This window comes from Lissotriton helveticus, chromosome 8 (assembly GCF_964261635.1).
Source record: "Lissotriton helveticus chromosome 8, aLisHel1.1, whole genome shotgun sequence".
Lineage (NCBI taxonomy): Eukaryota > Metazoa > Chordata > Amphibia > Caudata > Salamandridae > Lissotriton > Lissotriton helveticus.
In genome coordinates, this window is record NC_136069.1 from 614,519,432 (window position 1) to 614,544,793 (window position 25,362).

Below are 25,362 nucleotides of genomic sequence, written 5' to 3' on the forward strand. Positions count from 1 at the left end.
CTCCTGTCTCCTGAAGCCTCGCTGAGGAGCGATACAGCCCCCACCTGTATCCTCGACCCTTCACTTACTTCCTGCCTCGCAGTGCCCGGCCCAGCCTGGCTCAGTCTCTGAGTTGCCAAGAATATGTTATGATTCCAGTTATCAGTTCAGTCCTCCTTCTCTGCATTCCTAAGCTACTGAACTGCATCAATAGTTTCCCGTCATTGTCTAGCCTTCACGTCTCCACGTTAGAGAAATACTGCATTTAATGGTCATTTAATATTCTTCATCACGCACTACATGTAGAATAATGCATGGTCCAGTCTTAGAATCAAGTTAGCCTTTCCTCTCCTGACTTCTAGTTTATATCAACATGTTCTCTAAACATCAGATACTAGATACTGTTTAGGTACATGTCGCCCTGACTCTCCAGACTTCAGTCTCTGCTCCTAGCACAGAGTTCATAGCCCCCAGCTTTTCCTAGTAACACGTCATTGCTAGTTTGCGCGCACCATCAGGTTAGAGGTCCCGGCTCCTTAGGTAGCCCCCTCCATGGTTCCCGCCCCATTCATGACATATTCTGTTACGTTTGCATCACATGTCTATGTATACGCCCAGTTACACCTACTTTCGCCCTTATCTTTCGCGACTGCTACGCGTCACGCCTTCTGCTCCACCCACTGCTACGCCTACTGCAATGTAATGCTATGTGTTTGCGTTATGTATATATGCTCATGTACTGTTATTAAAAGATTATCCTTCCTAGCGCGCTCATCCCAGACCCAGCCCCAGCAGCTGCTGGGCCCTGTCATCCTATTCCTATGCAGGTTGTCCTGTTCCTGTCCTTATGCTGTATTAAACCTGCAAAACTCCTACTACCTCGAATCTTGACTCTTATTTATTGAGCTATCTGTTATGATATATGTCTAGTCAAAAAGAGAGGTATTATTTATTTATTTACCACATAATGGCGCCCGAACAGGGACTTGCCCTTTCCCCACGCGTCGGTGAAGCCACGCCGACCCCCTGACCCTCTGCAGTCGTGACGGAACTCTTCTGTGCACCGGCAGATATTTCTGCTTCAAGTATCCCTCAGGCCCACGGAGGAGACGGAGGAGGCGGTCCAGCATCCAAACGAGACGGTGGAGGAACGCGGCGAGTCCCGACCAGAGCCCAAGCCAAGAGTCCAAGGTCCGAGGTATCCGGAGGTCCACCCGTAACTAAAGTCCGAGGTCCGTCGTCGTCGTAGCAGTCCAGTCCGATCCGAGGCCTTCCGTTCTTGCTGCCCGGTGAGTACCATTACTGGGGTAGTATCTAGACAGGGTCAATCTAAATTGACTCTGGTCCGTGGGTTGGTGGTACACAGACTCACAAACGAAGTGTTCACCTAGGTGGATACGGGTCTTGATGCGTCCCTTTATGGGACCGGTATGTTCCGTACTGTTTCAGCAGTGCATCCAGTAACTCTAGTCTGTTCCGTTCTCGAGAAATTCTTGTGTTTCTGTTCTCAGTATTCCAGGTAATATTCTGTCCGAACTGTTATGTTATGATGTTGTTCAATGTATTTCCAATGTCGTGGTATGCCTGAATTGTTTCCCCAAATTGTTATTGTTTCTCGTGTATTGTATTGTGTTCCGATTCAAGTTTACAATGTCTCTCTTTTCGAGATTACGTCAGCTAAAAACTAGAAAAGGTTTGTTAGAAGAAGCAGTTCCTGTTCCGCCGAGGGACAGTCCAGGTCACTTTATGTATCAGAAGCATGGCATAAGCGCCATATTGTATCTAGATTTATGGGTAGAGTATACCAAACAGTTAGAAGAAAAGTATAGATGGCCCGTATCGGGTACATGGGATGCCGAGTGCATCATGCGAGTAGAAGAAGCATTATGGAAAAAGAAAGCCAGACAATCACAGAAAGATGCCATCGAGTTATGGCGTAAAGAAGCTCATAAAAGAACTGAAAAAGAAATCAGAAAGTCAGAATTAAGTAGAGAATCCTTAGAACGAGCACAAGAAAAAGAACTAATCGAGATAGGTGAACAAGTCAAAGCCGAACAGTCAGACAGACAGAGGCATGCCCTTATTAGGGGTATGTATCCTCTCCTTGCCGAGGGCTTGCCAAAAGCGACCCCGGAGGCATCCAGTAACTTCCCGCCACCATTAGTTCCGACCAAACTACGTCACAAACAGACCGCAGCTGATATTTTCATTTCGTCCTATTTGGACGACACAGTCCCAGAATATGCAAATCCTGTTCGCGCTCCGCCAGTCCCTGTAAATCAGGCACTTCCCGCTTCTCCAGAAACCGGAGTACCTGTTACGGTACCCCCGGTCCAGTCCGTCATACAAGTCCAGCCTACATTTCCATTTCCCACTCTGCCAGGACGAAGAGCCTCAGTAGACCTAGACTCCAGTTTAGGGGCCGCAGGGGGAGGTACTCCTCAAACCCCGCCGCCACACAAGCGTTTAACGACAGCCGAATTACATGCACAAGCGTCACAGCGTACGCCCAGACATCAGACTGTAGCAGAAATAAGAAAATCCCTTGCCGAATGCGGCTATGATCCAGTCCCAGGCGAGGATAATATGGTTTTATATTCATTCCGCGTAAGAAAGGTGGCCGAGTATCTCGTCACCTTACCGAATATGAAAGAAGATCTAGACAGAATATATCGTTTCATCCGTACAGGGGATGATCCAGAAAGTATTAGCGAGGCCATGTCTCAAAGGAAAGCCGAGATCCAGCTCATGATATTAAAGTTTCTGATCAATTGTCTAATAAGAGAACAAGATTACCCGTCTAAAGATCCGGCCGAAATGAAAATCCTGACAAGGTGGAGTGATAATATAGCCGAGGGTAAGCACAAGACCGTCGGTGCTATGGAGAGTATGTACAAGAAAATCCGTAGAGAAATAATAAAGTTACACGAACAACGTAAAGCAGCACAAGTAAGCGAGAAAGAAAGTAACTCTGATACTGAAGAGGTAGAGGACGAGAATCCCGCCAGACTAGCGTATGTAGGAAAATCTAGATTTCCAGATCGCCATTTACGCCTAGAACACAAGTCTATTTTCCATCATCCAGCACCAGAACAAGGTTCTCTAGAACAAGTATTCCAAGCTACCGATCACATTCTGAAATCACGAATCGGTTACAGTGAGTTAAGTACCATGCATGAACAAGAACTAGCCCGATCAGCAGTCCGATGGATTACTGATTCTACCACTTTTCCAGACGAAATAGTGGCACAAATGTTTCTGAAAATGCCCCCAGCCGAACAACGACTGGTGGGTATGTATATGATCCAGCACCTCATTACATTGTATGAGGGTCAACACTCTGATCCAGGTCCGTTACATGATGTCCTGAACGAGTTACTCCAGTATAGATGGAAAGGTTTAGGTACCGATTTAATTAGTGTCATTCTAGAACAGCGTCACAAATATAGAACGTTTCTGAACCCGCATTTTGTTCATGTCTCACCTCCAGAAGGTAAACCATTTTACATGGAGAGACAGAATCCGTTACGAGAAGTCCACCCAGTTAAAGGAACGGGTGGCGAAATGCAGCGAGTGTTTGTTTACACTCCAATTACAAAGATGGAACTCCTCGAAATGAAGAAATTAATTCCCTGTCATGACAAAGATCCAGCAGGGTTCCATAGAGAATTAAAAGACATGCTCCGTATGGGAGAATACACTTACCCAGATATCATTAAAATGTTAAAGGTCCTGTTGCCCGCAGGGGTGTATGAAAAGCTCAAGGAAAAAGAATGGGAGGTGGGGGAGAAAAAGATCGATTGGGCAGTTCTAGAAGCTGAAGACAAGGCACGAGTACCAGGTACCGGTCTTGGAGATAAATGTAAAGAATTACCAGAATTATTAATACAAGTTTTACCCAGATTATTGACAACTAGAAAAGAAGACTGGGATGCAATCTCAGCCTGTAAACAGAAGCAAGACGAGGATATTAGTGATTTTTATTCTAGATTTGAAAAATGTTTTAGCATCAACAGTGGCCTCAAGACAAGTAGTGAGTCATACCCTCACCTTTTTGTTACTAAATTAGTCGAGAATTCAAGTCCACAAATTAAAAATCGAGTTTTGAAAGTCGAAAGTACCTGGCAAGCTAATACCCCGTCCCAGATGTTGCAAATGCTTCAATACCACCAGAATAGAATCAGAGAAGAGCAAGAACACGAGAGAAAACGTATGAAAGACACGAAAATGAAAGTACTAGTTGCACAATCTGTTCCTCAAGACAGTCAGAAGAGGGGTCCGAATCAAGCCAGTCATCCTGCAGCTCCCGTTAAAGGGAATTGCAATTATTGTAAACAGCCAGGTCATTTTATAAATGAGTGTGCAGTTCTGAAACACAACATAGCTACTGGTAAGACTAAAGAAAGACCACGTCCGCCTAGACAAGAACAAGTTTCACAGATTCCTCAGCCACAGAATGCACCACAGACAGTTACCGCACCGCAGCCTATTGCTGCAACACAGCACGTTACATCGCAGATGTACCAGTATGCACAGTCTGAGTATCCAGAGTACCAGCAGTATTCATGAAACAGCCTAGAGAGGGAGGTAGGCTTGCCTCTCATCGAGATACCTGTAGATCAAGAAGGTCCCTATGTTCACAGTCAGGTATTAGGGAAAGACAGAAAGTTTTTGATCGATACAGGGGCAAGTAGGACCACAATTAGTCACGCCGAAGTTCCAGGGGCTCCGCTCTCAGGCTCAAGAAATGTTTCCCTTGGATTTTCAGGAAAACCTATCGTAAATGAGATTTCAAAACCAGTTTCTCTAGAAGTAGGTCCATTGTCCCGCACTACTGATCTGTTACTTACTAAGTCATGTCCAGAAAACCTATTAGGCATTAAGACACTGAAAGAGTTAGGTGCAGTTATATGCTGTTCCCCAGAGGGAATACGATTGTTCCTACGTGACTTCAAGGGTCACTATGTATTACGAGATTTTGATTCAAGACTGTCTAATGTTCCGCAGCACTTATGGGCGCAAGGTTCAACTGATGTAGGTTACATGCAAATCACACCCTATCGTGTGACTCTCAAGCCAGGTGTAGTGTTACCACGAATCAGACAGTACAGATTGCCATCTGAGGCTGTAGCAGCCTTATCCAAAATTATTGACGAGCTCATGGCTCAAGGAGTGGTTGTAGAAACTGACTCCAATGTATGTAATTCTCCGATCATTCCAGTCATGAAACGTACTGATCCAAATGCACCCCCAGTATATCGATTAGTGATTGACCTACGAGAGCTTAATAAATGTATTATTCCGCAGTACCCAGTTGTCCCAGACATCTCTTCCCTATTAACGGCCATTGATTCCGAAGCCACGTTCTTCACTGTCATAGACCTCAAGAACGCGTTTTTCAGTGTTCCTATTCATCCAGACAGCCAGTTTCTTTTCGGATTTTGTTTAAATGGAAGGAGCTATATGTTTACACGAGCTCCTCAAGGTTTCACAGAAAGTCCTAGTATTTACAGTCAAGCACTCAAGAGACAACTAGACAACATTCACATGCCAACTGACACTGCCCTGCTCCAGTATGTCGATGATCTACTGATCACAGCCCGTTCTGAACGTGCTTGCGAGCGAGCATCACTTACAGTCTTGTATTTCCTAGCCGAGATGGGGCACAAGGTGTCCCCTTCTAAGCTTCAATTCTGTGTCCAGCAAGTGGTATACTTAGGACACTTGCTGTCCAAGAGGGGTAGGCAGTTGACACCAGACCGTATCCAGTTAATAGCGAGTCTTCCACAGCCCAAGACCCAGAAGGAGGTACGTGCTTTTATCGGCCTTACTTCTTACTGCAGACAATGGATTCCCCAGTATGCATTTCTAGCCAAGCCACTGATACAGTTAACGACACAGGAGGCAGCCACATCGACTGTCCTCCCTTGGACATCTGAACATACACTTAGTTTCAATGAGTTAAAGAAAGCCCTATGCCAAGCTCCAGTTCTAGCGACACCGAACTACAGTAAGCCTTTTACACTTTTCGTTACTGAATGTGAAGGTACAGCATTATCTGTTCTTACACAAGACCAAGCAGGACAATACAAGCCTTGTGCTTATTTTTCGAGCACATTAGATCCTGTAGCCCAGGCTCTGCCTGCGTGCCTCAAGTCAGTTGCAGCCACAGCACTAGCTATCAGACAAAGTGATTCCATAGTCTTAGGACACTCCTTGACAGTACAAGTTCCACATTCTGTGGAAGTTCTTTTAAACCGAACACAAACTCAGCACTTGACAATTGCACGTTTAACAGGTTATGAATTGACACTGTTCCAGCCACACATAGAAATCAGACGCTGCAACGTTTTAAATCCTGCTACACTGTTACCATCAGTTACTTTGAATTTTGCCACACATGACTGTGTGGAAGTAGTTAACATTACGACAAAGCCAAGACAAGATCTGACAGATATTCCGTTACCAGACCCCGACCTGACACTTTATGTGGATGGTTCATGTATGAGAACAAGTACAGGAGAACTAGTCGCCGCGTATGCAGTGACTACTGACACTGAAGTTATTGAAACACACCGTATTGATACCCTGTCCGCTCAAGCAGCAGAGCTAGTTGCTCTGACACAAGCCTGTATACATGCCAAGAACCAGAGAGTTAATGTTTACACAGATTCACGTTACGCATTTGGAGTTGTACACGACTTCGGAGTGCTCTGGCAGGAGAGAGGTTTCATGACTTCTCATGGAACCAAGATTCAGCATGGTCTCCTTATTCAAGCTCTGTTAGATGCCATACACTTGCCGACATCTATTGCTATCATGAAGTGCAAAGCACATACGAAAGTTACTGACATTATTTCCCAAGGTAATGATCTAGCAGATCGCACAGCCAAGCTTACAGCACAGACTCCAGACATTCAAGTTAATCCGACACAGACACATGCTCCAGATCCGACCACATGTATGACAGTTAAGGACCCTACACAAGATGTCATAGATATCCAGTTACATGCTACTCCCGAAGAAATCAAGAAATGGTCCGAACAAGGAGGGGTCCAGACAGATCAAGGATGGTTAACGAAGGGTAGAGCCACATGGTTTCTCCCCGACTCTATGGTTCAAGTCATTATTAATACCGCACATAGTCCAGCACATTTAGGAGAAAAAGCTATGTTAGACAGTATCCAGAACATTTGGTTCAACAAGCATTTACGAGCTGCAGCCAAGCAGAAAGTCCGTACCTGTATGATATGTTGTCAGTTTAATCCAGGTAAAAGTGTCCCGGTGGAACAAGGTGGATTCCAGCCCCCTGACCACCCTTTTGAAGTCCTCCAGATGGATTATATTCAGATGGAGCGATGTCGAGGTTTCAAGTATGTCCTTGTAGTTGTATGCGCTTTGTCCAGGTGGACAGAAGCATATCCAGTCCCAGATTACACAGCCGCGACCACTGCTAAGCAGTTGGTTCGTGAGTTCTTCCCCCGTTATGGACTCCCTAGAGTCGTATATTCTGATAACGGCCAGCCATTCTCATCTGAACTCATGAAGCATGTTTCCCTGTTGTTAGGGTACCAGTGGAAGTTTCATTGTGTACGCCATCCTGAAGCAGCCGGTCTCGTAGAGAGACATAACCAGACTCTGAAAATCCGTATTGCAAAAGTGTGTAAAGAAAAAGGTGTGGACTGGCTAGTAGCTCTGCCAGTCGCTTTATTTTATATGCGTATGGTCGCACATTCCAGATCAGGTCTGTCCCCGTATGAGGTCGTTTTCGGCCGCCCCCCTAACATGTGGGGTACTCCTAGACCCCGAAGTATTACCGATGTTTCAAGTAATATGCTGACAGATTACCTAGCTTCCTTGATGTCTGCCCTCAACTCATGTCGTTCACAGGTTGCTGCCGCATTTCCAGACAATACCGAGGTGGCACCGCATGAAATCGTTCCAGGATCCATGGTGATGGTCCGCAACTTTGACAGATCAAGTCCGCTGGAGCCTCGTTGGAAAAGAGCCCCGACAGGTCCTCCTCACCACCCGTACAGCCGTGAAGTTGGAAGGACGCAAAGGCTGGGTACACCTTTCTCATGTCAAACTTTTTAATGGACTGAAACCCGTCTTAAAGAACATTTCCCAGGATTTGAAGGATTGCCAAAGCATTGTTCTCAAGGACTGTCCCGCAAAAGACATTGCTACAACCCCTCCCCTGTTAGAGAAAACTCCGCAACAGGAGTACAAGCTAAAACTCCGATCTAGTAAAATAAGTCAGTCAGTTTGATTGTCTAAGTCCTCCCCTAGGTGAAACGGTTAGACTGTTTCTGACATGTATAAAATAGACCCCCATAATGAGAGAGTTAGTCAAAACTCAATCCGATGTATCATTTTTCTATGTTTCATATTGTTTTCCAGCCTTATGATTTCCTGCACCAGTTATGCATTTTACCTATGTTTCCCAGTTCTTCATGTAAATAAGTCTGCTAATGCTACAGTAGAGCACACGTTTAGTGACCTGCCCCCTCATGAACTCTCTTACCGCCTCGCTATGCTAAATAACTCATTTATCCGCATGTTACATTACTCACACCAGTCCAGCAATGCCACTAATTGTTGGGTGTGTGGTCGACTCCCCCCTTTCCAGACCCCGAAGGGAGTTCTGCCACTTTTTCCTTATCCATTCTCACATAATGGTTCGTGTGGAGCATGGTCCACGTTAACGTCATCCTCAACAGATATGTCTTTTCTTAACAGTACATGTTTTCCAGACAAGCAAGGTCTTCCCCACAGAACAGGTTTAGATCTAGAAAATGAAGTATATAATCTAGGAAACTATTCTTCGAATTTCATGGTCCTGAATGTTCAGTCTGATACTACTCCAGACTTACCTGCTATTTCAGTACTGCCAGTCAGAGGCGAATTATGTGTCCGTAATTATGGTTCCATACACGTAGGACACAGTGATTGTACTACTATTGTCAAGTATAGTGACAGTGGGAAATCTATTTTCAAAGCTTCACGTCATTCTTATTTCATTTGTGGTCAAACCGCATATGTTCGTTTGCCCCTCGATTGGGAGGGAACCTGTTACATTGCCTTCCTACTGCCACCAGTTTTTCTAGCCCCACCTGATTATCATAGAAATACACATCTAGTACACATTAGACATAGAAGGGAGTCCCCAATTGTCGATTATACTGAAACTGCTCTAGAACAGTATACAGATTTCAACAGAGGTTTCTTTTTCTTTATAGGACCTATCCAGAATAGTAAACTGATCCGTAGGTTAACCAGAACCCTCGAAGCTGTAGTAAATGAGACTGCCTCTGCTCTAGGTAACTTAACTGAAGAACAATCTGCTATGAGATTTGTCGTTTTACAGAATCGTCTCGTCCTTGACGTCATACTGGCCGATAGGGGCGGGGCCTGTAGAGTCATCGGATCTAGTTGCTGCATTTTCATTCCAAATAACGCCCCGTCTGTTTATTCAGCTATAACCAGACTCCATAAAATTGCCCATCTGATACACCAAGACCCAGGCACCTGGACATGGTCCGGTTGGTTCTGGAATATAATTTCCGCATGGGGATGGAAAATATTGTCCTTTCTAGGTATTGCAGTAGCGATCATATTCAGCTGCTGCCTCTGTATACAATGTGGCCCTGCGATTTGCGGCATTTGTGCTACCTCTTGTATTCCTAGTCCCAAGCCCCGTTCTAAATCCCGTTCCAGGATAATTCGAGACGAGCAAATGATACTGTATGAAATGATAGATGGTATCATGAATATTGATGTTTCCTGATGGAAACGTAGTGACAAGGAGGGAATGTGGAAAAGTAAATTTTGCCATGTTCTGTGTCCCTACGTGTCATCCATCATATGTTATGTGTGCATGATTAAATATGCATATGCATTCCCCATGTTCGATTAATGATGCAATTACAGTTGTGTCCACCCCTAGTATGCCAGTTTCCAGTCCTCGTGAATACTACGAATATCAGGCCTATGTAAAGCTACGTTGCCACGTTTCTCAGTGTGCACGTTATTCTATTATAAAGTCCCCGTTTCTAGGCCTCAAAAGGGCCTGGACACCAGATTCAGCTCCTGTCTCCTGAAGCCTCGCTGAGGAGCGATACAGCCCCCACCTGTATCCTCGACCCTTCACTTACTTCCTGCCTCGCAGTGCCCGGCCCAGCCTGGCTCAGTCTCTGAGTCTGCCAAGAATATGTTATGATTCCAGTTATCAGTTCAGTCCTCCTTCTCTGCATTCCTAAGCTACTGAACTGCATCAATAGTTTCCGTCATTGTCTAGCCTTCACGTCTCCACGTTAGAGAAATACTGCATTTAATGGTCATTTAATATTCTTCATCACGCACTACATGTAGAATAATGCATGGTCCAGTCTTAGAATCAAGTTAGCCTTTCCTCTCCTGACTTCTAGTTTATATCAACATGTTCTCTAAACATCAGATACTAGATACTGTTTAGGTACATGTCGCCCTGACTCTCCAGACTTCAGTCTCTGCTCCTAGCACAGAGTTCATAGCCCCCAGCTTTTCCTAGTAACACGTCATTGCTAGTTTGCGCGCACCATCAGGTTAGAGGTCCCGGCTCCTTAGGTAGCCCCCTCCATGGTTCCCGCCCCATTCATGACATATTCTGTTACGTTTGCATCACATGTCTATGTATACGCCCAGTTACACCTACTTTCGCCCTTATCTTTCGCGACTGCTACGCGTCACGCCTTCTGCTCCACCCACTGCTACGCCTACTGCAATGTAATGCTATGTGTTTGCGTTATGTATATATGCTCATGTACTGTTATTAAAAGATTATCCTTCCTAGCGCGCTCATCCCAGACCCAGCCCCAGCAGCTGCTGGGCCCTGTCATCCTATTCCTATGCAGGTTGTCCTGTTCCTGTCCTTATGCTGTATTAAACCTGCAAAACTCCTACTACCTCGAATCTTGACTCTTATTTATTGAGCTATCTGTTATGATATATGTCTAGTCAAAAAGAGAGGTATTATTTATTTATTTACCACAGTAGTCTAATTTGGAGAGTACTAATGATTGAACAACGGATTTAAAATCGTCAGCAAGAATGAAGGGTTTCATTTTCTTGAGGTGAAGTAGGGAAAAGAGAGTTCCTTTTCCTAGATTTTTTATGTGGGGAGAAAGGCCAATATTTGGTCAATGCTTATTTCAAGGGATTTGACTGAGCTAGAGGAGACCAAGGAGCAGTTGAGAGCTTTGATGTCGGAGAGCCAGTGTTGAATGGGAAGCCGGTTGTTTTTAGGGGCGAAGATAATGACCTCAGTTTTTTTAGGGTTGAGTTTCAGGTGATTGTGATGAAACCAACATTGAATCTTAGACAGGGTATCATTGAGGTGCAGAATGTCAGCATGGGATTTGATTTTATAGTAAAGTTGGATATCGTCCGCATAGAGGTGGTAGTTGATACCTGCATTCTTTAGAATGAGGGTGAGGGGCTCCATGAAGAGGTTAAATAACGAAGGAGAGAGAATGGACCTCTGTAGGACACCCAAGGAGACAGGCAAGGGTATGGAGAGGCAGTTGCTTGTGTTCTGAACTGAAAGAAGGAGGTGAACCATTCGAGGACCGGACCATTGAAGCCGAATCGGTCTTTGGGGGTGTTGAGTAGGGTAGCGAGGCTGACAGTATAGGAAAGCAGCAGAGAGGTCAAGAAGCATGAGAAGGGAAGGCTTACCCTTGTCTAGGGAATGATAGATATCATCCACAATGTTGAGCATCACAGTTTCTGTGCTACAGCCCTTTCAGAAGCCTGACTGAAGTGCTTCCAAAAGGTTAAATGAGTCAATGTGTTTATCCATTTGTTTAAAAATCACACAAAGGCGGATTTGCTTTATCCGATCTGCACATCAAAACAAGTCTCCTTCCTCTGAGAAAAAAAAATCACCTATATACAAGTTTCAAATATTGGATGTTGAGTGCCACCTTGGTGTAAAATGCTTATCCACCTCAAGCATTAGAGACTGACCATCTGCCCACCATCAGTGTTGCAGAGTGTCACATCGACAAAGAACAAATACACCAGTTCACATCATATACAGTCACTTTTTTCTTGTGCAATCAGCACTTCTCTTCAATTCTTATTATTTCATGCCCACTCCTTTTCAATCCAAGGGAGTCGCGTGGTGTAGCAAAAATGTGTTAGGAAGCTGGGTACGGAGGTGTAACGACTAATGAAGGATCCGCGATGGATCTTATCATGGCTCCTGGATTATAAATTATGAAGAACGCTGCCTACATTACCGGTACACTGATAGATTGGATTATACTCTTGGTGAAGTTCAAACCAAGGATTACTTAAAGCGACAAGATCGTACTTTGGTCATCATAGTGTCAGATACATTGAGAATTTGGCCTTGAGGAAGCCCGCAGAGGGCGAAACGCTCGTCGGCTGTGAAGTATTTTGTCTTGAAAGAAATAAAAACTACATTTTTGCTACACCACGCGACTCCCTTGGATTGAAAAGGAGTGGGCTTGAAATAACAAGAATTGAATAGAAGTGCTGATTTCACAAGAAAAAAACTGTATATGTGCACTGGTGTATTTGTTCTTTGTTTATCCATTTGTAGCAAAACACATTTTTCAAGGGCGTTGGAAAGAAGAGGCTGGTTAGAGATAGAACACACATTGTTAAAGTCATTAGGGTCAGCAGTGGCATTTTTAAGGATGGGCGAGATTTGGCCAAGCTGGAGGGAAACCAGGACGCAACCTGAGGCCAAGGAGGAGTTGATGATGGTAGTCCAAAAAGATGTAATGATATGCTTTAATTCTTGAACGAGGTTGGCATGGAGCAGGTCAAAGGTATGCAAAGAGGGTTTAAGCTTAGTGATAATGTTGCAGACTTCAAGCGCGGTAACAGGGCTGAAGTGAAGCCAAGAGGCATTATTTTTGAGCTGGGGATTGGGGATGCAGTCGTCCAGGGGGGAGACTTCTTGCGGGGGTAGAACTGGGTGTGGAAGGGGGGGGAAGGAGAAAAAGGCAACTTTTGAGGGAGGTCATAAAGGGGAGAGGAGCTCTGGGGTGAGGTATTTGACGCAAAGGATAGATCAATTTTGGCAATTTTCTCGGAAAATAAATTTGCAATTTCTTCACATCTTTTGGTAGTGGTGATCAATTTGGGAGGAGCAGATGCAGTTTGATTTTTGATGATCTTTAAAAGTTCCCTAGGTCTATTCTTAGCACGGTCGAGTTGAGCGTGAAAGAAGGAGGCCTTTTCATTGTGGATGTGTTTTTTATAATTACCCCTGGGGGTTCTGAGGAGGGCAAGGTTTGGGGGAGAGGGGTGTAGTCTCCATGCGTGTTCTGTCATCTTAAGCGCGCCTCTCTCACTGTTGAGATCCGCATTGAACCAGGGTTTGGAGGGGATGTTTTTTGTGGTTTTAGTTTGGCTGGGGCAATTTGGTCAAGGACCGCAATGATGGATTTGTTGTAGTGCTCAGTGAGATCATTAGTATTTTGTGAGGGAGGTGGGAGTTGAAGTTTTGCTTTGAGTTTAGACTCCAATACGTCTGGAGGAATAAGGTGAAGGTTTCTCGTTAATTTCTTATGTTTGGAGTTATTGGGGGAGGGGGAGGTGTGACGCTATTGATCGTGAAGAGGATAAGGTGATGGTCCGACCAGTCAATAGGGACAATGTGCGAGACGAAAGCCAAATCTTTGTTAGAGATGATGGCGTCAAGAGTGGCTCCTTTATCATGTGTTGGGAAGAGGCAAAGTTGAATCATGTCTGTGACATCGAGGAGGTCATTTAGGATACAAACCGAGCGATCTGTCTTATTGTTCCAGTGAATGTTGAAGTCACAGAGGAAGAGGTTTTTGGGGTTGAACATTGAGGCTAGGGACAGTAGGTCGGACAGTTCCTCTACAAAGGGTGAAGGGTCGCCCGGGAGATGGTAGATATTATGTAGTCGAAAAGCAGGTGCCCCCTGGACTTTAAGTTCGGCTACCATGTATTCGCAAGTGGTTAGATCGAAGTTCTTAACAAGGGAAAGTGAGAGTTCATCCTTATATTATGGCTAGACCCCCATCGAGTCTATCTTTCCTGAGGATAGAGTAACCATGGGGGGGAGAGCATGTCAAGAGTAGATGAGGAGTGAGCCTTAAGCCAGGATTCAGTGAGAAAGTCGATGTCAATGGTTGACTAGTCGTCGTGATTTGGGAAGGAGGCTTGGGTGAGACAGAGGCGTTAGGGCAGGGGTTACTCCCTACGGTCACCGGGAAAGTGGAAAGAGGCATGCGAGAGTCAACAGTCATGGAGCTGGGGGAGTGGGAATAGTCAGGCTCCCCCTGGTCCGGGTGGCATGGTGGGTCAGAATTTGGCAAGGGCTAAGAAGGGGATTATCAGGGGGTCCTTCGGATGGGATACCATAATGGTTGTTACATCTTTATGGAGGGAGAGAAGTGTGGGGATGCGCGTCGCTGATTGTGATGGGAAGGTTGGCAGGTTTAGTTTGAGAGAGGGTATTAAAGTCTTTCCTGAGAGATGAAAGTTCCAACGTCAAGACGGAGAGGTGGCGGTCGATGTTAAGAAGTGATTGGGTTAACAACATGGACGTAAAGGAAGCAGGGGGGGGTCCGTGGAGGGGAGCATGTTCCAAATTAGTCAGGGCACGAAGAATGGGAGGAAGAAGTGGAGGGAACCTAGGGGGCGGGCAGAGAGGGATGTTCCAGAAGCTGGGCTGGAGAGGGAATGCATTGTGGAAGCCCACATGCCTGGAGGCCTGAGGTTTTTATGGGAAGAAGAGGGGGATGGGGGCAAGTGAAGAGAGGTGCATTCATCTATTTGAGGTTGGGGTCAATGCGATAGGACGGGATTGGTGTCCCTCGTGGGGCGGTAGGTGAGAAGGGGTGAGGGGACTCCGTGTTAAGGGGGGTCGGGGTAGGGGAATCAGACAGCGGGGGGGAGGAAGGACTGGGAGATTGGAAGGGGGACATTGGAGTAGGGTGGGAGATCGTCGATAGAAGTGGAGATGGTTTGGATGGTCAAGGGGGATGAAGGAAAATCAGGAGAAGATGGAGAGGCCTGAGAGGAAAGGGGAGAGAGGATTTGGGAGGCTAGATTAGAAGAGGAAGAATCAAGCGAGGGAGAGGATGTTACAGGGTGGTGGGATCAGAGGTCTGGGTTTGGGAGGGTTCGAGGTTAGCAGAAGAGCCGGGTAGAGGTGGAGTTGGTGTAGGAATAGGGTAGGACAAAAGGAAATCCTGTGATTGAGAGGCTGCCGAGATATGAGCAGGGGAGGTTAGAATGTCAATTAGGGTGCTGAAGCGGTGATCAAAGATGGGGAGGTGGATTTCAGAGGCTTGTATGAGAATGATTCCGGATTTAAAAATAGAGATGTCAATTTCACCTAGGAAAGAGGGAGAAGGTGCGGTGGACATCATCCAGCTATAAGGGATTTTGCAGGAGTTCTTTATGGGGAGGTGGTGTAGAAAGATACTTTTCCATTTGGAGGGGCGTCTGGAGTAAAAGATGTAGTTAGTTTTGATAATGGATGTGAGGCTTCGGTAGTTGTCCACGAATAAGGTTTCTTGGTGACAAATTAGTAATTTATGTTTCAGGCATTCTTGGCATCTCTTGGCATTTTTAGAGAGGTTGGGAGGGTAAAGGAAGGACCAAGAATTGGAGCCAAACCTGGTGATAAGTGAGTCGGGTGTAGTGAGGGAGATACTGGGGGGAGGCATGGTGATACCACTTGGGTGAACGGATGTGCGAGGCTGGGGCAAAGGCCTTGTATTGTAGTGGTTTGCGACAGAGAAGTATTGTAATACGCGGGAAAATCCGGAGGTACTGTCCGAAATATGAGGAATCGCAATAGGGAAGGCGATGGTGACATGGTGATGCACCGGATGGGGGGTGACACACTAGGGATAAATGGGAAGAAGATGAGAGGAGTAAGAGGGAGAACAGAATATAGTTAAGGGGCAGATTGCAGTGTCAAAATTATGTGGATGATAAAATCCAGTCAAGATGAGGCAGATCGAATTGGGCGTATGAGAGACGATAAACCCCTGCAAGTCAGGACAAAAATACAATAAAAAACAGTTTAAGCTAGCAACAGGTAAGGTCACACGTTGAGATAAATGGCATCAAGATGAGGTAGAAGAGTTAGGGTGCAAATAGTGCAAGGGATAATAAAAACCAAGGGCATAGTATCAGGTAACCATACATTGTAGAGGAAGGCTCAACAAGAAGAGAAGGGTCCGAAATTTGGAAATACAGATCGCCCAAAGGTTAAAAAGACAAAACTGGAGGGAAAGTTAATACAGATTGTCAAGAATCAGGTAAGGAGACCATATAAAACAGATTTGAAGCATCACAATGAGCTAGAAAAAAAGTGAATAAATGAAAGTTAGATAAAAAAGGGGGGGAACATTGCTCATTCGGTAAAAAACTTCATGGAGAATCTAAAAGACAAAAATGAAGCATCGCGTTGAGGTAGATAAAAAAAAATTTTTAAAAAGGGGGGGGGACTTAGCACGTTAGGTAGACAGCATCATGGAAAAATCCGAATAACATAAAATAAAATAAGGGATACTTTAGCAGCAAGAGTAGAAACATGTGATATAAAAAAACTGTCATCAATTGAGGTAGTTCAGTTTAAAAGCAACAGGAGCGGGCCGTAAGGTAGGGAAAGTGCGTAGGAAGTAATTAGTTTGTTGAGCCATCGGGAGTGCAGTCCAAAAATAAAGTAGCATGAGAAAAAATATGGGTCTAAAATGCTCAACATGAGATGAGGTAAGGCTGGAGTGGCGTTAGAACAAGTCAGTCTGGTTGTGCCACCCACAGAAGCAGCCTGTAAAAGTGTGTCTAAGGTCTGACATTTCAGAGCCTATGTACATTCTGGTACTGTCATGCTGACTGGGCAAGTGCACCCACTTGCCAGTCCCTAAACCGTCCCTTTTCTTCATATCAGACACCACTATGGTAGGGCCCAGGCCAGGATGCATTGTAATTATAAGGTAGGACATGCCCTGGTGTGTGAGGCATGTCCTAGTAGTGAATTGCAGTCCATTTTGTTTTTCACTATAGCAAGGCTACCTGTTCTCCATAGGCCAGAATGGGCAGTTAGATTATTACATTCTTATACTCCTAACTGACTCAGAGAGCATGGTGGAAATTCGAATTTAGTATGCCTGAACTCAGAATGATAAAATACATCTTTTAGTGAAGTTAGTTTTAACATTCTGTGTTTGAAAACAATACCACTTTTAGAAAGTAGGTATTTTCTTGCCTAACCTTTCAAGCCTGCCTCTTCTAGGTTGTGTATTCCCTGTCTGGACTTTGTGAGTGACAGGGCTGGGGATTCCAGGAGACAGATAGAGTCAGCCCAGTGGTGAATAGAGAGATCTGCATTTAGATGGGATGTAGGAGTCGCACCTGAACCTTGAATAGGGCTGTGCCTGCCTTCCACAATGCTGGCTCCACCTCCTGGAGTGTGGCTGATGTCTCTGCCCTGCACACTGAAAGAAGAGAAGGAATCATGTCAACAAAGTGCTCCAGGGCTGTGCTTGCCACAATGCTGGCTCCACCTCCTGTGGGGTGTCTGATGTTTCTGCCCTGGACTGTGAAAGGAAAGAAGGAGTCTTGTAAACAGAGTGCTCTAGAACTGGTTTGGACTTGGCAAAGGTCCCTCTCCCCTCAGAGAACAAAGGATTTGGGGGTATAAATATTGGGACCCTGATCCCATGAAATTAGATCACTTTTGGACTATAAGAAGAAACCTTTGCTGATGAGAGGAACCATCAGAAACTGAGTAGAGACTACTCCTGAGCTGAAGTGCTGCTTAGGGGATTGGCCTGCAGTGGTTGCTTGACTGCCAAAGAAAGGAGAAAGAACCTTGTGTGCTTTATTTTCAACTTGTGAAGGATCTCCAAGGGCTTGGAACAGAGCTTGCCTCCTGCTGAAATCTCAGGGACAACAGACTTCAACCCCCGGCTCCCCAGAGTTCTTTGGAAGTACCTGCTGCTGTTTTGGGGCCTTCTGAGGGACTGCGCGTCGCAAAGACCTGGAAGCGCGACTCAATGAGGACGAAGCGTGTCGCCATTGCTGCTGCTTCCGTCACATCTCTAAATAAGGGTGTCTCGGCTGGAGATGTCGTATTGCACCGCATTAAGAGAAGCGTCTCGCAAGGAAGAGGAAGCGTGTCGCCTTCGCTGCAGACGTACTTCTGAACAAGGGTGTCATCGTTGGAGCTGTCGTATTGCACCGCATCGAGAGAAGTGTCTCGCAATGAGGAAGATGCATGTCGCTGTAGCTGTGGCTGCCTTCGCATCAATGAACAAGGGTGTTGCATCTGTCACATTGCACCGCATTGGAGGACAGCGCCTCGCATCCTCGGAGAAGCGCGCCGCCGTCGGAGCTGCTGCCGTTCCATTTCTGAACAAGGATGTCGCCGCTGTAGTTGTCGCATCGTGCGGAAGCTTCACGCAACCGTTGGAGAAGAGTGTCACATCTGAAGCTGTTGCCGTCGTATCACTGAACAAGGGTGTCGTGGCTGTAGCTGACGCATCAAATCGAGACTTCTCGCATCATCGGAGAAGCGTGCCGCATCTGGAAGATCCTCACATCTTTATTTCTTTGCACCGGAACTGTGCCGCATTTCCATCGCTGCAACATTACTTGTTGTGGAAGAGCAACGCATCGTAAGGTACATGGACGCAAAGTGTTGCATCTTAAGAACTGAACCAAGCTAAAACTACAATTTTTAAGTATAATATTGTTGATTTTTGGCGTTTAATGGTCATGTGATAAGTCTATATAAAGAATACTTATTTTTGATATAATACTTGTGTGGTGTCCATTTGTAGTGTTGTCACTGGATTACTGTATGTGGTCACAAATGCTTTACACATTGCCTCTGAGAAAAGCCTGTCTGCTCGTGCCGAGCAGGGGTTATTTTAGGAGTGTATTTCCTTTACCCTGACTAGAGGCAAGGGTCCTATTTCTCACAAGTACCTACCTGTGCCAACTAGAGACCCCCACATCTAACATTGGTGATCAGCGGTGAGGATTCTGGACTTGCATTTGTGATTCATGTACAGAGATTGGTGAACACTACTTAGTGAGTGCAGACCATAACGCAACCACATACTTTTTGGTCGATTCCTTTTTGTATTTTCTATTTTTGAAAGATGCTTGATTTAGTTGTAGTAGAGAGAGCAGAATCCATAGCCTCTATTGATTGTGAATGGGAAGAAGAAAGACTGGAAAGCTACAAAGTAAGACACCCAAAGTACTTCTGCAAGAAATTCAATGTTTCCACTGTTGAGTGCACCAATAAGGAAGAGTTCTACAAGGCGCTGAAAGCCTGGGTAGAAGCAAGGAAAACCCCTGAAATTGAGGAGAGGGATGACCATGCAGCTGTACAGCAGGAAGGGACATTGGGCCCAGGAGGAAGGAAGGCACCTTCCCCCGCAGGTAGCAGTGCTTCTGGCAGGAGTCTGTCTCCAGAGGAGTTGGAGGACAGAGAGAGATCTAGGAGGCACGAAATGGAGATGACCAAGTTCAAGGTGAATAGGCAACTGGAGATAGAAAATAGGAGATTAGACATAGAGGAAAAGAAAATACAGTTTGAGCATGTAAAGGTTTTGAGGGAGTTGGAGTGTAAAACCAAACGTTTAGAGGTTACTCCCTCTGGTGGCAGCATACCATCAGTGCCTGTGGAAGCTAGAGTGTATATTCCCAAAGATGCGGTGAAAGAGTTTTATAAAAATGATGATATTGGGCAGTGGTTCAGAGCCTATGAGGTAGCCATGTCTTCCCTTTTCTTGCATTAACTTTTTATTGAAGCTTGACAAAATATCAACAAAATAATAGAACATATTGAATCGTGGCAACACATTATACATTACAGAAAATGTACAAAAAATGTAATAAAGACAAAAGAGGAGGGAAAATAAAAACATGTGAAATCCTAGGCAATCATAAAAGAAGGGTAGAAAGAAAGAGGCATAAAAACAAACAGACACTAAAAGCAAAAAGACAAACAAAATACCAGACCCGCAAGCTGAACGACATTGGGACAACATGAAAAAAATACAGTTACTATCTAATCCCTGAGCCACTCCACCAATGGGGCCCAGATCTTCTGACCCATCTCCCGCCTCCGTCTTTCCCACCTCTGAAAGACAGCTGACTCTAAGTTGTGGAGGGCCAGGATCCTCGCTCTCCAATTAACAAAAGTGGGAGCGTCTGGGCTGATCCATTCTGAGGTAATACAGAGCCATACTAGGGACATAGCAATGAACAGGAGGGGGGATGCGTGTCTTGATCTCTGCAACGAGCCATTGCTTTCACATCCAAATATCACCTTCTCTGGTGATAGGACAACCGGAATATTGAGCCTTGAATTAATGAATTGCTCTACATCTAGGAGAAAAATTCCCAGTTTTGGGCAACCAAAGAACATATGTACATCGTTGGCAGCTACAAGACCACATCTCGGACAACAATGACCCCCTCTACCCCCCATTTTGAGATTTTGGCTGGAGTATAATAAAGGTCAAATAGAGCCATATAGCTTTGAGAATGGAGATTCCCAGATACTAACACACTGCTGGCCAGTTCGAGAGCCTGAATGATGTCGAATCCCGTCGTACCCAGCTTGGCCTCCCACTTAGTATTCTGAAAAGAAAAATCATCCGGAAGACCAGAAAGCAAATGCTGATGAACTACCCCGATTTTGACCTCCTCAGAATCAATTCCATCAAAGTGATCCTATCAAACAAGGTAGCAGCTTGATCCTTCATTCTATCAACATAACTTTGAATCTGTAGATATTTTTAAAAATCGTGCGTATTGAGATGAAACTTATCCTTTAAAAATGAAAAGGAGGGCATTTTCCGGTTGCACCCTAGATCCCCAAGGGAGCCTAAGTCCTCTGACATCCACCTAAATGTAATCAGATCTTGAAAAATGGATGATAGGAGTCTGGCCACAGTGAGAGGTGTGTAGGAGTTAATATTAGGAATCGACCATTTCCGCCGAATCTTGCGCCAAACTGAGAACAATGCTCCAATGACCTTAAACTTAGTCTTCTTATAGTAACTTGGTTCAAGAACTCACAATAGTATCCCCTTAGCATCCTCTCCTAGCCCTATTTCGAAAATAGAGGGTCTACAGAACGACAGGACCGCCGCCCTGTCCCCAAACAGTTGTAGGCCAAAATGTTGAAGGAGTGCAGACCAGCAATAAAGCACCAGGTTCGGCACTGACCAGCCCCCCCGATCCCTCGGGAGATGCATCCACTTGGCCGCCCTACGGAGGTGATGATACCCCCAAAGAAATCTATTGCAACTCCTTTCAGCTCGAGCAAGGCTTGATTGTGTAAATTCAAGTGGAATGGTTCTGAATAGATATAAAAACTTTGGTAGAATCAAAATTTTAAGAACATTACCCCTACCATACAAAGAGAGGGGTAGATTGTCCAATCGTACTAGAGTAGAATTGACTGAGTCAATAATTGGTAAAATATTAAAGTATGGAATATTGCCAACTAGGGCAGTGATTTTAATCCCTAACTATGTTGCAACTTGAACCACTGGGGCTCGAGAAGGGCCCATGGCAGCTGACTGAACAACCTGAGTTTTAGGGACGTTGAGTTTATAGCCAAAAAGCTGGCCATACTGTCCTGCTAAGTATTTAATAGCCGGAAAAGCTGATGCAACATCGCTAGTCAGAAATACAATGTCGTCAGAGTAAGCCAACGCCTGGTACACTGGAACATTGGCCCTAACTGGCAGAATATTTAAGGAGCCCTCGATTTTACTTTAAAAGGGGTCAATATAAAGGGCAAACAGCAGGGGCGAGCAGGGGCAGCCCTGCCTAGTGCCCCTGCTAATGCTAAAAGAACTTGACGCTAAACCAGAAACACAAGGAGTAGACACTGGAGCAATGTAAAGTGATTGGATCGCGTGGATAAACTCAAAACTGAACCCCTTCCACCGAAGAACTGCCCATAAGAACCCCCAGGCAACCCTGTTGAACGCCTTCTCGGCGTCCAACAGGATCGCTCCGAGGGGAGATTCAGTAACCTGGGCTCAATCCAGAAGTGTGATGACCCGGCGGACATGGTCAGCCATGTCCCTACTTGGAATAAATGAGCTAAGTAGGGATGAGATGCACACCTATTGATAATCCATATTTGAACCATTTTTAAACATTCAAACATTGACGGCGTGCAAACTTGCTCCGCGCTTCGTCCCATTGCGCTGCAACATAACTAAACCACGAGGGAGCCAACTTTTAGGATCCACCAAGCTGCACAGCCACGTGACTGCCTGATTCCAATGAATCAAATTCTTGTCGTTAGTCAAACTTTTCCTTTTTTATACCGTTAATTTTCATCCTTCTTTCTTTTGTTCAATTGATTCTATTCAATACATGCTTAACGTCCATTTTCAAAAAAGCACAGGAGCATTAAAATGAGTTCTATGTCATGATTTATTTTTGCGGACCCAATGCATTTCGGGAATTAAATTCCATTCGTCAGGGGCATCTAAAAGTGCAAGCATACATATACCTATTAACCATTGTCATCAACAATACATTTCACTGAAAATGTATCACAAAAATATGAACAAGACATGGAAATAATTATATTAACCATAGAACTATCCAAAAGGCGCTAAAAATGCATTCAACATGTACTCAGAAGGTTCCCACTTATAAGCTGCGTGCAGTCTTTCCTATTTCCAAATTCCTTGCATGTGTTTAACGAGGCACGATAACATCATAGGTTAAATAAACACCCCCCTTATCGATAGTTTAAAGCGGTGCCACTCATTTGATAAACAGAAACATCCATAACGCTCTACGCGCTTACCATGACGATCTGGACATCAGTTCCACAATCACAAGCTTCAACTTAAAAACTGTGAATTAATTTCTCTGTTTTCCCTGCTTGCCGAGGCGCGCGTATCTTGTTTCACTGCAAGGTGCATCTGTTCCTAAAAAAAACACTTTTACGTGTTTCCGACCGTGTTAACAATCTGCAGGTGGTTAATTGCATCACGACCCTCAATTTAACCAAACGCTGTGTGCATGGCGCGCTTTCCCCTGTGGTATAACCAGTGCTACTACAAGTCCCAGAATTCAGTAAACCCCGTCCCTTTCCGCATAGTTTATTTTACAAACATCATCCTTACATCTTCCCCCGCAGCATAATATTTACAACAGTGGTGCCACTCTTCTCCAAACCATCTTGTCTCCATTTTAATATGCGCCTCGTATTTACTTCCAGAAAACTCTTCTTCGTAAAAATCATTATTATCCATGTTACTCCATCCATAAAATGCTTGTAGACTATGCTTGTCCGTGATTACCCAACATGATTTTCCTACCTGGAATAAAGCCATGCTGGGGTAGTGAGACCAATGAAGAAATCACCGAGGCTAATCTGGTAGACAAGATTTTAGAATATATTTTACTATCTGTATTGATTAAAGATATTGGGCGAAACGAAGAGGGGTCTAGCTCTGGTTTGTCTTTCTTTTTTAAAAGAATGATGGTGGTTTGGCGCCATGATTCCGGTTTTCAGCCGACTTGTGCCTCTCTAAGAACTGAAAGAAGATCCCCCCGGATCTCTGTGCCAAACACACTGTAAAATTCCAGAGGGATAGCATTGGGGCCAGCAGCCTTACCATTGGCTAGTGAATTAATTGCAAGCTCGACCTCTTCCCATTCTATGAGGGCAGAAACTACTTAATTCTGTTGGGCCATAACATGGAGGGTGTTAAGATCCTGAAGAAAAGCTCCAGCTTCAAATTCTAGATCTGACCCACTAACTTCCTCTGTATACAGTGTACGATAAAACTGCTGAAAGACCGCCATGACCGCCTCCGGTGTATCCTGGATGTGGCCTTGAGAATCCTGTATCTTATTAATACGATTGGCCAAACTTCTCTGCTGGAGTCGCTTGACCAAGACCCTGCCAGATTTTTCACCAAACTCGAACATCATAGTACGGAACTGTAAGAACTTCGCTGCAAGGTCTTGACCAAAGTACTTCAGCAGAGAGGCCCTGGTTCTGGCGACCAGTAACTGGCTCTGAGCTGTGTCCCGACCCTCCTTAATAGCGCATGTTAATTGGATCTCTGCAGCCCGCAGCTCCTCAATGCGCCTCCTAGTTTGATCTTGAATAGACCTCTGACGAAAGGCCGAAAAACTCTTTGTTTCCCCTGGACCCCAGCTTTTAGTGTGTCCCAGACAGTAGTGCCGGAGGCACTCCCCCTATTGATATTTAAAAATTCCAATAGCCAATTCCTCATGAGATCTATGTATGTTTTTTCTAGTAAAAAACTTTCTTTCAAATGTCCAAGGCCTTGGGATGCTAGGCCTGTGGGTGAAAGTGCATTCAGCAATCAAGGGGTTATGATCTGACATAATTCTAGGAGGGACTGAAATAGACGAGAGCTCCACAAGCTGATCAGACTTAAAGAAATATTCTAACCGGACCATTTTATTATGGGGGGCAGAGAAATATGTATAACCGTCGTGGTCTTTATTAGGATGAAACCAGAGATCAGTCAAACAATGCTCTTGAACCAGAGCTTGGAGCACCCTAAAGACTCTGGGTTTCTTACCTACATCATTTTGGCCCCCAGCTAGGTTAAAATCAGCAGGCAAATTAATATTCATATCCCCACAGAAGCAAATAGGGTGAGGCCAGAGTGCCAACTCTATGTTCAAATGATGTAACACTGCCGGGTCATTTAAATTTGAGCAATAGACTGAGCAAATGGTTTAAGGTCTACCATTGATTAGCAGCTCGGTGATTACCCATCTCCCAGTGCTATCTTGACTGGTTTTCCTACAAGACCCTGACCCCCGTCTTAATAAAATTGCCACCCCTCTAATCATAGAGGTCTGGCGGGAGCATCCAATTAAGTCAAACCCAGGAATTTTCAAATAATCACGATTACTTCAGGGGACATGGGTTTCTTGCAGGCACAGTACATCAGTACACAGTAAGGCCTGTACAACTCTCAAAAACAGAGCCCTTTTCTTGCCATCATTCAGCCCGCATATATTCCAGAAGCCTATCCGAAGTTTACCCTGCACCATTTGCTGTCAGAAAAAAAAGAGCCTAAACTGACTAGCACATACAAAACAATTTTAATCCATCCTTCTAACACTGAGCATGTCATAATAATACCAGTGTCAACCAAAGTGAAACAATTAAACTGTATATTCAAGAACTTTTTAATTTTTGAACCCCCCTCTTCCCCCCTACCCATTCGCCACCCCCAGCCCACCCCCCCAACCCTTGACCACCCTTGACCAACCCCCCTGAAGCCTGCCTACCCCACCTCCACCCCCCATGTAAGGCAACAAGACCTAGGT

General features: G+C 45.0%; 1 long non-coding RNA gene across 1 annotated transcript in view; it reads right to left on the reverse strand.

Annotated features, from left to right (window-relative positions):
* LOC144771724 (uncharacterized) overlaps positions 1 to 22,991 on the reverse strand; it is a 97,401-nt gene extending 74,410 nt beyond the window's left edge. The window contains exon 1 of the long non-coding RNA XR_013599448.1: positions 22,844 to 22,991. This is a non-coding gene — a long non-coding RNA (uncharacterized LOC144771724). The remainder of the gene's footprint in view (positions 1 to 22,843) is intronic.
* Between the last annotated feature and the right edge of the window lie 2,371 nt (positions 22,992 to 25,362).